The 13010-nt window shown below is 47.4% G+C and overlaps 1 pseudogene across 1 annotated transcript; it reads left to right on the forward strand.

Moving 5' to 3' along the window:
• The first annotated feature begins 1134 nt into the window (after window positions 1–1134).
• On the forward strand, window positions 1135–12790 carry LOC309794788 (interferon lambda-3-like; annotated as a pseudogene). The gene is made up of 6 exons: window positions 1135–1233; window positions 1479–1529; window positions 11365–11424; window positions 12267–12405; window positions 12511–12595; window positions 12692–12790. The product of its transcript is annotated as an interferon lambda-3-like (transcript).
• The last annotated feature ends 220 nt before the right edge of the window (window positions 12791–13010 follow it).

Raw genomic sequence — 13010 nt, forward strand, 5'->3', positions numbered from 1 at the left:
CCTAGTATAGGGTAAGCATTCAAACATCACCACTGTCATAAAGCTGGGGGAGCTTTATGATTTCCCACTTGTCCTGCTAAAGGCTCACCTCTGGGGCTCTCACTCCTGGCACTGTTCTCTCAGGTTGTCTGTGGACTCACATGTTCCTTCGTTGGGTGATGACAGTGGTAGCTCTTACTATTGAGGTCTATTCCCCCATCCCTCGTGCTCTGGGCTGAGACCCCCTCCCGCCCTGCCGCTGTCCTCAGACCCACTCCTCTCTGAGGGACCAAGGCAGTAAACATTGGATCACCCAGGGCACACACTGGGGGCTCATTAATATATGATGAGAAAACAGATGAGAGAATCCTTAGGGACTTGGTGGGCATGGCTCCTGCCCCTCCGGAGGACCTGAAAGCTGGGACCTGCTGTAGCAAGCGAGGAGCTGGGGGAGCTGAAAGATGGGTACATGTGAGGGGCAAAGCTGAGCAGGACAGTGGGGACAGGTGATCAGTGAGAAGGAGACCCACAAAGTCAGGGTGAAGAGAGAGAGGTGAGGAGACACATTTGAGTGGCACAGGTGGCGGGCACAGGCAAGGGGCAAGTCAGAGAAAAGGAGGAGAGTCCAATGGGCGTTTTAACTCTCCTGCCTCACCTGGCCGCCTCACCTGGTCTTTTCATCCGGCTCTCCCCACCAGCCTCTATAACCTGTCTCCCCTCACCTTTCTCCCTCTCCTAACTTCCCTTCAACTCTCTCACTGTCCCACCTCCCTGCCCCCTTCACTCAACCTTCTCAACTGTTCTAATCCAGTTGTGGTTTCCCTTGCCTGCCTTGCCCACCTGTCCCCTCTCAGACACTCCTCACAGACCTCCCCCCTCACCTTTAACCCTCTGCCTCTGTCTTTTTCATCATTCCCCCTTCGCTTATTCCCCACTTGTCTCCTCTTCTGTATCCTTTTTGCTAGCAAGGGCTTCCTGTTTCCCACCCAGGGTGCCCCAAAGGCTCTCAGGGATTCTGGGCACCCTAGGCAGGGTTGGGCAGGGCTGTGGACCTCAGGGCTGGGAAGGAATGTAGGGGCTGGGGAACTTTTCAGACCTGCGCAGGAGGGATAAGCAAGAGGTGGGGAGGAGCGTGCAGAAAAGGCTGAGTAGGAGATGGAGGTTCCCTTGGGTTGCAACCTCGGGGTGGCATCCGACGTTCTGCAGGGCAAGCCTGTGCAGCCCATCCACCTCCTCAACCCCCGGGGAACCGAAGTGCCCCTTTCTGCCGTCTCCCAGCCTCTGCCCTTGAAAACGCGCCCCCTGTGTTTGCCCCTTGGGTCCCCTACACACCTGCAGTGGGGCTCCTGAGAGATGCACCAGAGATTTCAAGGTGGCCCGGCAGGCACTGTGGGAGTGATGCGCAGTGGGAGGGGGGCTGAGACCCCAATCAGGGTCCCCTGACAGCCCCTCCTACCCCCACCTGGGAACTCGTGCTTCCCCTTTACTCCTTCCCGCAGACCTACCCTGACCCCCAGGAAAACACTGGCCAGTTCCAGGAGCACTGCAAAGTGAGAAAAGCAAACTACAGAAAAACATATGACTGATGCCACTTTTGTAAAACCAAAACGAGAATATGTGCATGAATCTGCATTTGATATAAGTGTATAGGAAAAGCTGTGAGTTAACAATGGTTATCTAAGGCAATTGGAGTAGGGCAGGGAGGGGCAGAAAGGGAGGTAAGAAAGAAAGGGGAAAAGGAGCATAAGCTGAACGGAAAAATGCGCATGGAATCGTTTTTTTCTTTTAGTACATTTACTGCATAGTACATAAAAAAAATAAAAATTTTACAATACTATAGACTTACAAGAAGTTGCAAAAATACTACAGAGAAGCTCCCTGTATCCATTATTACATAACTATAGCACTGTCTCAAAACTAGGAAATTGACATTGTCACAATGCAATTAACTAGACCATAGACCTTACTGGGACTGGGATTTCCCCAGCTTTCCAATGCACTCTTTTTTTTGTTTGTTTGTTTGTTTTTGGACTTTTGTGTATAATTCGATGACATTTTATCATATGTATAAGTACCACAATCAAAATACAGAATTATCTTCTCGCCACAGAGGAATGCCCAAGTGCCACCCGTTTATACAGTCATACCTTCCCTCCTCTTCTGTTACCCTTGACAACTACGAATCTGTTCTCTATCTCTATAATTTGTCATTTCAAGAATATTATATAAATGGAGTCCTGTAGCATGTAACCTTTTGAGATTGGCTTTTTTCATTCAGCACAGTGCCCTTAAAATTCATCCAATTTGTGTATCACTAGTTCCTTCCTTTTTATTGCTCAGTACTCTTCCATTGCATGGATGTGACAACAAAGGAATATTAACCATTCAGCAGTTGAAGGACATACAGATTGTTTCTAGTCTGGGGCTACTACAAACTAATAATATTAACCAGGTTAGCTAGTATTAAATAGTTTAATGGGCTATTGAAGCTGCTATGAATATTCATATCTGATTTTTGTGTGAACATGAATTTTTATTTCTCTAGGATAAATGCCCAGGAGCGTGACTGCTGAGTCATGCAGTGTAAGTGTATGCTTTACTTTTTAAGAAATCTCCAACTGTTTTCTAGAATGGCTGTGCCATTTTACATTCCCATTAGCAATGTATGAGAGTTCCAGTTTCTTCTAACGCTCACCAGCACTTGGTCCTATCAGTATTATTATTATTATTAGCCAGGCTAGTAGGTGTGTAGTGAATGATGAATCATCATTTCATCACGATTTCAATTTGCATAATTTTAATTTGCATTTTCCTAATGGCAAGTGATGCTGACATCTTTTCTTGTGTTCATTTGCCACCTGAATATACTGTTTGGTGAAATGTCAATGTTTTCTGCCCATTTTCTAATTGGATTTTTTGACTTTTCAAAATTGATGACTTCTGAGGTTTTTAAAATATATTCTAGATACTAGTCCTTGTCAGATATGTGGTTTGCAAATATTTTCTTCCAGTCAGCTACTTATTTTCTCATCCTTTTAAATGAGCCTTTCACAGAATAAAAGTTTTTAATTTTGATGAAGTCCAATTGATCCTTTTGTTTTTTTAAAGGATCGTGCTTTTGGTGTCAATCTAAGAACTCTGCCTAATCCTGGGTCATGAAGGTGCTCTCCTATGTTCTCTTCTAAAAGTTTACAGTTTTACATTTTACATGAAGATATATGACCTATTTTGAGTTAATTTGAGTATAAGGTGTGAAGTTTAGGTCAAGGTTCATATTTTTGCCTACTAATGTCCAGTTGTTCCAGCACCATTTGTTAAAAAGACTATCCTTCCTTTTTGAATTGTTTTTCAGTTTTTGTCAAAATTCATTTGGGCATACTTATGTGGCCCCATTTTTAGGTTCCCTACTCTGGTCCATTGATTAATGTGTCTATGCTTCCCCCTGTACCACACTGTCTTGATTACTGTCACTATCTAATAAGTCTTGAGATCAGGTAGTGTGATTCCTCTAACATTTTTTTTTCTTTTTTAATATTGTTTTAACCGTTCTGGTTCTTTCCCATATAAATTTAAATATAATAATCCATGTAAATAGAAATTTTAAGATAAGCTTGTGTATATATACTAAAAAAATCTTGTTGGCATTTTGATAGGAGTTGCATTGAATTACAAATCAGTTTGGGGAGAATTGACATCTTTACTACATTGAGCATTCCTGTTCACTGTATGTCTCTACCTTTATTTATTTCTCCTTTGATGCCTTTCTGTAAAAAGAGAAGAACAAACCTGATTCCATATCCGACCTATTCCTTTAGCTCTAACCCTTTGTGCTCTGTTGCCTCTGCTTAGTAATTCTGGCCCTACACCTTTGTAAAAGAATGTTGCCTATAGCCTGAAATATACATGATAGCCCATCTGACCTTTAAATATATAACACTTTTCCATTCATATAGAGATAAAAAGTTGCAGGATAGAGAATAACATTTGTCTTGTTGGAGATTTATAAAAATATTGCAACCAGCCCTACAGTGAATAGCTGAGAGAACAAAGGATTTCCCCACCAAGAAGCTTGCAACGACGAACCATACCCCCTCCCTTTTTAGCATGAAAGGAGCCTGAATTCTAACTCGGGTAAGATGGTTCTTTGGGACACGAGTCCACCACGCTCTTGGTCTGCTCGCTTTCCAAATAAAGCCCCTATTCCTTGCCCCAACTCATCTCTCGATTTATTGGCCTGTTGTGCAGCAAGCCATATGAGCTTGGTCTCGGTAACATTTCATCAGAATTTTGTAACTTTTAACATACAGACTCTATCTATATTTTGTTGACTTATATCTAAGTGGGTTTTTTTTAGCAATTGTAAGAGGTATCCTATTTTTAATTTTGTTTGTTGTTGTTACTTTTTTTTGCGGTATGCAGGCCTCTCACTATTGTGGCCTCTCCCGCTGCGGAGCACAGGCTCCAGACGTGCAGGCTCAGTGGCCATGGCTCACGGGCCCAGCCGCTCCGCGGCATGTGGGATCTTCCTGGACCGGGGCACAAAGCCATGTCCCCTACATCGGCAGGCGGACTCTCAACCACTGCGCCACCAGGGAAGCCCTGGTGTATACACTTTTAAGATTGTTTTGTCTCCTTGGTACATTGACCCTATTATCATTATGTAATGTCCTTCTCTGTCTCTGATAATTTCCTAAAGCCTACTTTATCTAGTATTTCTATTGGCACTCCAGCTTTCTATTGATTGCTATATCTTTTTCCAACCATTTACTTTTTTCTTTTTTTTTGGCTACGTTGGGTCTTCGTTGCTGCACGTGGGCTTTCTCTAGTTTCAGCAAGTGGGGGCTACTCTTCATTGTGGTGTGTGGGCTTCTCATGTTGTGGAGCACGGGCTCTAGGCATGCGGGCTTCAGTAGTTGTGGCACGCAGGCTCAGTAGTTGTGGCTCGCGGGCTCTAGAGCACAGGCTCAGTAGTTGTGGCACATGGGCTTAGCTCCTCCACGGCATGTGGGATCTTCCCAGACCAGGGCTCGAACCCGTGTCCCCTGCATTGGCAGACGGATTCTTAACCACTGCGCCACCAGGGAAGTCCCATATTCTTTCTTAAAGAATATTTTTCACTGGATAAAGAAATCTTGGTTGACAGTTCTTTTATTACAGCGTTTGAAAAATGGGTCACTTTCTCCTGGCCTCTATGGTTTCTGAAGAGCAATCCATTGTCAATCAAATTATTGTCCCCCTATAAAATGTAATGCATCTTTTCTCTCTGGTTCCTTTCAAGTTTCTTTCTTTGCCCTTAGTTTTCAGAAGTGTTTTTATGATGTTCCTAGATTTGTATTTCTTTTATTTATCCTGTTTAAGGGTTATTCAGCTTCTTGAATTTGTAGGTTTATATAGTTTGCTAACTAGGGGATATTTTTAGCCATTATTTCTTCAAAACTTTTTTTCAGACCCAGTTTCTTTCTGTTTTTCTTCTGGAACTTCAATGATATGAATATTAGATCTTTTTTTTTTTTTTTTTTTTTTTTTTTTTTTTTTGCTGTATGCGGGCCTCTCACTGTTGTGGCCTCTCCCGTTGCGGAGCACAGGCTCCGGACGCACAGGCTCAGCGGCCATGGCTCACGGGCCCAGCCGCTCCGCGGCATATGGGATCCTCCCAGACCGGGGCACGAACCCGTATCCCCTGCATCGGCAGGCGGACTCTCAACCACTGCGCCACCAGGGAGGCCCTAGATCATTTTTTATTGTCCCAAAGGTCCCTGAGGCTCCCTTTGTCCCAAAAGCTCCCTTTTAATTTTTAAAAATCTACTTCTCTTTTGTTTGGACTTCAGTCTGTTTACTCTCTGTTGTGCAGAGTGGATAATTTCTATTGGTCTATTATGAAGATCACTGATTCTTCTCTCTCTCATCTTCATTCTTCTATTTACCCCTTCCAGTGAGTTTTATTTCAAGTATTGTATTTTTCAATTCAAAAATTTCCATTCAGTTCTTTATGTCTTCTATTTCTTTGCTGAGACTTTCTATTTTTTAATTTGTTTCAAGAGCGTTCATGATTGCTCCTTGAAGCATTTTTACAATAGTTACTTTAAAATTCTTGTCAAATAATTCTAATATCTGCATCATCTTGGTGTTGGTATCTATTTATTGGCTTTTCCCATTCTGTTTAAGATTTTCCTGATTCTTGAGACATCAAGTATAATGAATTATTTTCTTTTGTATCCTGGATATTTGGAGTATTATAATATGAGGCTCTAATTCCTTTCTTAAAATGTTACTGCCAGAACAATAATCAGAGCTCTGTTTATACATTCCCAGTGCTGGTCACCTTGTACAGTAGCGTACAGTGGCTGAATCACATTTTTTGGAGTTTTGGATAATTTGTTTCATAGTAATTGTAACCAGATATGTATGTATGTATGTATGCATGTATGTATATGTGTGTGTGTGTGTGTGTGTGTGTGTGTGTATATATACCCATTTGTATATAAAAGGGGAGATTGTATATGTATGAATGTATGTGGCATTTATAATTATTTTGTTATTTGGGCCACAGAGGCCTGGGAGCAGTAGAGTAAAAATGGCTGTGTAGAGTCCTTGGTGGAGTGGGGATTAGAGATGATAGAGCCCCAACCATAGTCTGGGGGTTCTGAGAGCTGGGCTGGATGTCTGAGATGTCTCATTCACATGGCTGGCAGTTGATGCTGAGTCAGGGTGGGAGCATGGTGGTCTCGGGTTATTCATCCTTTTCACATGGCAGCAGGCCTTCCCCAGAGAGAGATTCTCAAGAGAAACATGCGGAGACTTCCCTGGTGGTCCAGTGGTTAAGACTCTGCGTTTCCACTGCAGGGGGCATGGGTTTGATCCCTGGTTGGGGAATTAAGATCCCACATGCCCTGCGGCATGGCAAAAAAAAAAAGAGAGAGAGAGAGAGAGAGAGAACGACACAGACGCTGCCTAAGTCTTTTCTGACTTAGACCCAGAGGTCATGCAGCACCTATGGTTACACGTGAGCCACTAGGTTGTATGATAAGGCCACCCAAGATGGCTGTTCTCTTGCTCTCTGTACATCCCCTGCTTGACCAGTCCCTGCTTCACCTACACCCTACTCACATGACTGACCCTTCCTCTAAATCATAGAGCTTAATCAGTAAACACCTACAGACTTGCCTCCAGCCCCAGCTAGTGATTGTTCTAATCTTAAATCAGAATGTCTCCACCAAGACAGCTTATCCGAGGGGTGGTGAGGGGCCATGCTCCTCTGCTGGTTTCCCTGGTAACCAGTGAGCCAACCTGACATCAGTTCCCCCCTCTAACTGGTAACCTCCCTCCCAAACCCCCGTAGCAAATACTGCTACCACCATGTCCTGCCCGCTGTCTGCCACACCCAGTGGGGAGTCACTCCAAGACCTTGCTTCAGAAATGTAAGATCCCCCCATCCATTAAACCATTGATGCCTCTGTCACTGACTCTGGGCTCTTTCTTTGACCTTGAGGCTGGGCAAGTACAGGGCTTGCAGGCCTTCAGGGTACAGCCCAACAAAGGTCAACCCAGATTGAAGGGAAGGGGACAGACCCACTTCTCGGTAGGGAAAGGGTCAAAGTTTTTGAAGACATGTTTTGAAACTACTACAGACTGCTTTCTGGCCATGAGATATTTACATTCCTTCCACATGCAAAATTCACTCACCTCTGTCCTCAACCTCAAAAGTCTCATCTATGTTGCAGCAGGCTCATAGTCAAAGTCTAGGACCTCATCATCTAAGTCAAAGCCAGGTGTTGAGGAGGCCACCCTATTGCAGGGATACAGGATCTCTCGAGCACCTCCAAAGGGAGTGAAGTAGGTGCAACTATTTGGGAGAACAAGATGAGTATTTAGAACTGCACTGCCCATTATGGAAGCCACCAGCCACATATAGCAATTAGATTTAAATTAAGGGAAAAAAAGAAATTGAAAATTCAGTTCCTCCAACACACTAGCCACATTTTAAGTACTCAACAGCCACATGTGGCTAGTAACTCCTGTATTGGACATTACAGATATAGAACCCTTCCATCAGTGCAGAAAGTTCTACGGAATGGTGCTAACTAGACAATATAAGCACAGGTGTGCCCTGTGCCTCAGAAATCTTACTCCTGAATAGGGATCAGGATTGAGTTTGGGATCTCCCCAAAGCATGCCCTGAGCAAAGGGTATAGGTAGTTTATCTGGGAGCTATCCCCAGGGAATACAAGTGAGCGGGAAGATTGGGACTGAAAGAGAAAACAGCTGCGAGTTCCCTGGTGGCCTAGTGGCTGGGATTTGGCGCTGTCACTGCCATGGCCCCGGGTTCAATCCCTGGTCGGGGGCCTGAGATACCACAAGCTGCGAGGCACAGCCCACAATTTTTTTTTTTTAAAGGAAAGAGAGGAAAAGCCAATAAATGGTGCAGAGTGTGGACTAGAGTGAAGCAAGTGAGGCACCTAGGGTGCTTACCTGAACCTGAGGGGGGCTGGCTCCTTAAATTTTGCACCCTAGACACCTTGCTTCCTCACCCTAGTCCCAGCCCCGAAAGGGTGACCACTGTGAACAACTAGAGCTCATTGGTACCCAGGACCCTCTAAGGAATTGAGAAATCATGTAGAACATACCTCAGAATTGACTCACTGAGGAAAAGGGAAGCAAAAGTGTTTAAGCACAAGCTCCTGACCCTCACTGGTTGAAGATTGCCCATGGGGAATTAATCCTGGCACTTCCAGTCTGTTTTGCATGCCCACAGGAGAAAGACTCAGATAGAGAAGCAGATAGATACGGACACATGAGGTGGGAAGCTGACAGCGTGTGTGGGAACCAGATGTACAAGTGAGAGAGAAAATGAGCTGAAGTGATATGGTGGGGGCACCCGCTTGGGGCTACAGCAGCCTAGAAAACCTCCCACAGAGAGGATGTGTGTGAGCCTTATGGTGATAGGGAGCTGGAGGCAACCTAAATGTCCGTCACTGGAGGAATAAATAAGTGAAGGAATGCTGTTGGCACACCATGGAATACAACACAGCAGTTAGAAACAGAGAGCTTGGGGGCTTCCCTTCCCTGGTGGCGCAGTGGTTGGGAATCCGCCTGCCAATGCAGGGGACACGGGTTCGAGCCCTGGTCCGGGAAGATCCCACATGCCACAGAGCTACTAAGCCCATGCGCCACAACTATTGAGCCTGCGCTCTAGAGCCCGCGAGCCGCAACTACTGAGCCTGTGTGCTGCAACTACTGAAGCCCGCGAGCCTAGAGCCCATGCTTTGCAACAAGAGAAGCCACTTCAATGAGAAGCCCGCGCACTGCAACGAAGATTACCCCTGTTCGCCACAACCAGAGAGAGCCCACACGCAGCAACGGAGACCCAATGCAGCCAAAAATAAAATAAATAAATTTATTTAAAAAGAAAAAGAAACAGAGGGATTGATGTACACCACTACATGGACCTCAGAAACATACTGTTACGTTTAAAAAAAGAGGGGGAAGAAACAGAACAAGATTTATGGCCCAATCCCATTTATGTAAATTGGAGACATATACACACACAAAATCACAAAGTATAAAGATATATCTTCGCAGCTATGTATCAAGCACATTAAAGTGGGTGTCTGTGAAGGGGAGGGATGGGATAGGGCTTGGGCATGAGGCTGGGGGTAAAAGCTTAGAGGGTCTTTCATGGGCCAATTGTGATTCTATATTATGATCTGAAGAGTATGATTAGTATCTTTCTGCACCTAAGGGCCAAGAAAAAAATAAAGGAATGAAAAATGTGAAGTGCCTGTACATCAGAGCAATTCCCTTCTCGCTACACAATGATTATCGCCGCAGGGGATGATGATAGCAAAGCAACCAGACTCTGCCTGCCTTCTGGAAGCCCTACTCACTGCCTTCTTTTCAGGCAGCCCCTCCAGTCCCCAGCACGTGCTCTTGCCCCACAAATGAAGAACTTCCTAGCCTTTCATGCTACCCAGAGGGAGAGAAAGGAAAGCTGGACGTCTGTGGGTCCCAGAGGTTCCCATCTTCTGCTTTGGCTGTACACAGAATAGGGAGTAATTGCATGGGATTCCATTCAAACCCCAGCTCTGCCATTAAACACCTGTGGGACCTTAGGTTAAGTCACTTTACCCTCCTGTGCCCTAGTTCCTTCACTTGTAAAATGGGGGGTGATGATAAAAATAACTACTCACGGGAATGTTCGGAGCCTAATATGAATGAGTTAGCGGAACACGCTTAAACCAGTGGAGGAAGCTCCCTCTCTGCTGCTCCAGCAGCCCCGCCCACACACACCCCGCCCCAGCCCCTGCCTTGCTGTGACAGCTTCCCATTTCTCTTCCTGCCTCAGCCTCAGTCAGGGGCTCCCCAACATCCCAGGGTTTCCTAAACTAGGTTCAGGAACTTCTCAGGCTCCCTCCTGGGATTCCAGTTTCTCTTTCCTTCTGGGCATAGCTCTGAGCTCACCTGGTCCCGCCCATACCTGTCAACTCACCTGGCTTAGCAGCTGGTCCCATCCACTCATGCTTTTTAAAGTCAAAGCCCTCAGCCAGGGTTGTGCATTTAGCTTGGCTAAAAAGCCGAGCCAGGCAGCTGGGGAAGCAGTTTGCGATTTGGCCATGGCTGCAGACTTGACGCTAGTTCTGGTGACGACCATGGGGCTGGGCTTAGCTAGAGCATGTCCTGTCCCCACCACAACCAGGAAGGGCTGCGACATTGGCATGTTCAAACAAATCTCTGCTGCCAAGCGAGCCGGTGGCCTTCAAGAAAGCCAAGGATGGGGCTTCCCTGGTGGCGCAGTGGTTGAGAGTCCGCCTGCCGATGCAGGGGACGCGGGTTCGTGCCCCGATCCTGGAGGATCCCACGTGCCGCGGAGCGGCTGGGCCCGCGAGCCATGGCCGCGGAGCCTGTGTGTCCGGAGCCTGTGCTCCGCAACGGGAGAGGCCACAGCAGTGAGAGGCCCGCGTACAGCAAAAAAAAAAAAAAAGAAAGCCAAGGATGGGAATTCCTTGGCGGTCCAGTGGTTAGGGTTCCACGCTCTCACTGCCGGGACCGGGTTCGATCCCTGGTCAGGGAACTAAGATCCCACAAGCCGCGGGGTGCGGCCATAAAAAAAAAAGAAAAAGCCAAAGATGCCTTGGTAAGTCCTTGTTGTGGACTAACCTCTACCCTTTCTACCATAGCCAAGCTGCTACCCTGCTACTGTTGGCCTAACCTCTATCGTCCTGCTACATGGGCTAGCCTCTAGCTTTTCGGCTATGACTAACATCTATTCTCTCTGCTGTGGATTAAACTCAAGCCCTCCTGCTAGACCTTCATCCTTGCTGCTAGCCTCTGTCCCTCCCATTGTGGGCTGACCTTGCCCTTGCTCTCTGGGAAGTGTCTCTCTTGCAGAAGGACTGTAACTGCAGCTCCCGCCTCTTCCCCAGGACCCGGGACCTGAGGCAGCTGCAGGTGAGTTGGGAGAGTCAAGCCCGCCTGCCCTCACCTGCCCGCCCCGCTCCTCTGGCTTTGCAGGCGGCCCCTGATGTCCTTTATCTCACCTGTGCTTCCCTCTCTCTGGTCTCTCCTCCTCTGTCCTGGGCCCCTGTGCCTCCCCAACTGCTCCCTTGACCCTGTCCCTCCCCTGGGTTCCTTTTTATCATCTCTCTGCCTGTCCTCACTTCCCTATCTCCCCCACCTGTCCCTCTCACCTGCACTCTTACCTTGTTCCTTCTCACTTCTCTCTTCTCTCCCGGCTCTGGCCCCAGCCTGTGCCCCTTGCCCTGCCCACCTTGTCACCATCTACTCTCAACACTGATTCCCTCATCCCCTCTCACCTGCCCTCCCCGCGCTCTCACCTCTGTCCCTTGTCATCTTCCTCCGCTGATCTTTTCCCAGCGAACACTTCTCCTTCCTCCACGCTTCTCACCTATGCAGCCAACTGTCCCGCGCTCACCTACCTCCCCAAACTGTTCTCTTCTCACCCGTTCCCAGCCCCGTTCTTCAGACCCCGGTGACCTCCCTCATGAGTCACTTTTCATTTGTCCCCATTTCACTTTTTCACCTGTTCCCTCACTTTCCTCTTCCCTTATCATTCTGCCTCATCTGTATCCCCTTCATCTGCCGCCTTCCTCATGTGTTCCCCTCTCCTGTCTCCCCCTTACCTGTCCCATCACCTGTCCCCCTCATATGTCTCATATCACCTGCCCTCCTCCCCTGTTCTTCCTACCTGTCCCCACTTAACTGGGCCTTCTTGCCTATCCTTCCTCACCTTTCCACCTCACCTGTTCTCTCTCACCTCTCCTCAGGTGTAGGAGCACCCCACAGCCTTGGAGGCGGAGCTGGCCCTGACACTGAAGGGTCCTGGGGATGGTGGCTAACTCATCCTTGGATCACATCCTGGACCAGCCACTTCACACGCTGCACCACATCCACTCCAAGCTCCAGGCCTGTGTGAGCGCTCGGGACACCCGGGCCATATCTGTGGGTTCTGGGAAGGTGGGACCTCACCTCTCTCTCCCAAGCCCTGTCTCACACACCACCTTCCTCTGTTCTCAGGTCCAGGCTCAGCCCACAGCAGGGTCCAGGCCCCAGGAGCCGCTTCCAGTACTGGCTGCATCGGCTCCAGGAGGCCCCAAAGAAGGTGAGTGACCCGGGAAGAGGGTGGATGCCTGGGTCCTGGGTAAGGAGGAGGCTGATGCCTGGGCAATGGGAAACCACCTTCTCGTCTCTCCCACAGGAGTTTCAAGATGGCCTCAAGGCCTCTGTCACATTCATCCTCTTCCACCTCCTCACTTGGGACCTGAATTGTGCTGCCAGAGGAGACCTGTGCATCTGAGAACTGGGACCTACCCCAGCCCATCTGGGAGCCCAGACCTTATTTATGCACTAACCCAAGCCCTGCCTTAAGTTATTTCTTCTCACCCCTGCAGCCCTAAGACCTGAAAGAAATGTTTCTTTTTCTACATTTATATAATATGCAGAAATAAACAGTAAGGAATTGGAATCTTCTGTGATAAGTGAATCTTTGAGTGTGTGTGTGTGTGTGTGTGTGTGAC

The sequence above is a fragment of the Mesoplodon mirus genome (assembly GCF_964341445.2).
Source record: "Mesoplodon mirus genome assembly, chromosome: 19".
NCBI lineage: Eukaryota > Metazoa > Chordata > Mammalia > Artiodactyla > Ziphiidae > Mesoplodon > Mesoplodon mirus.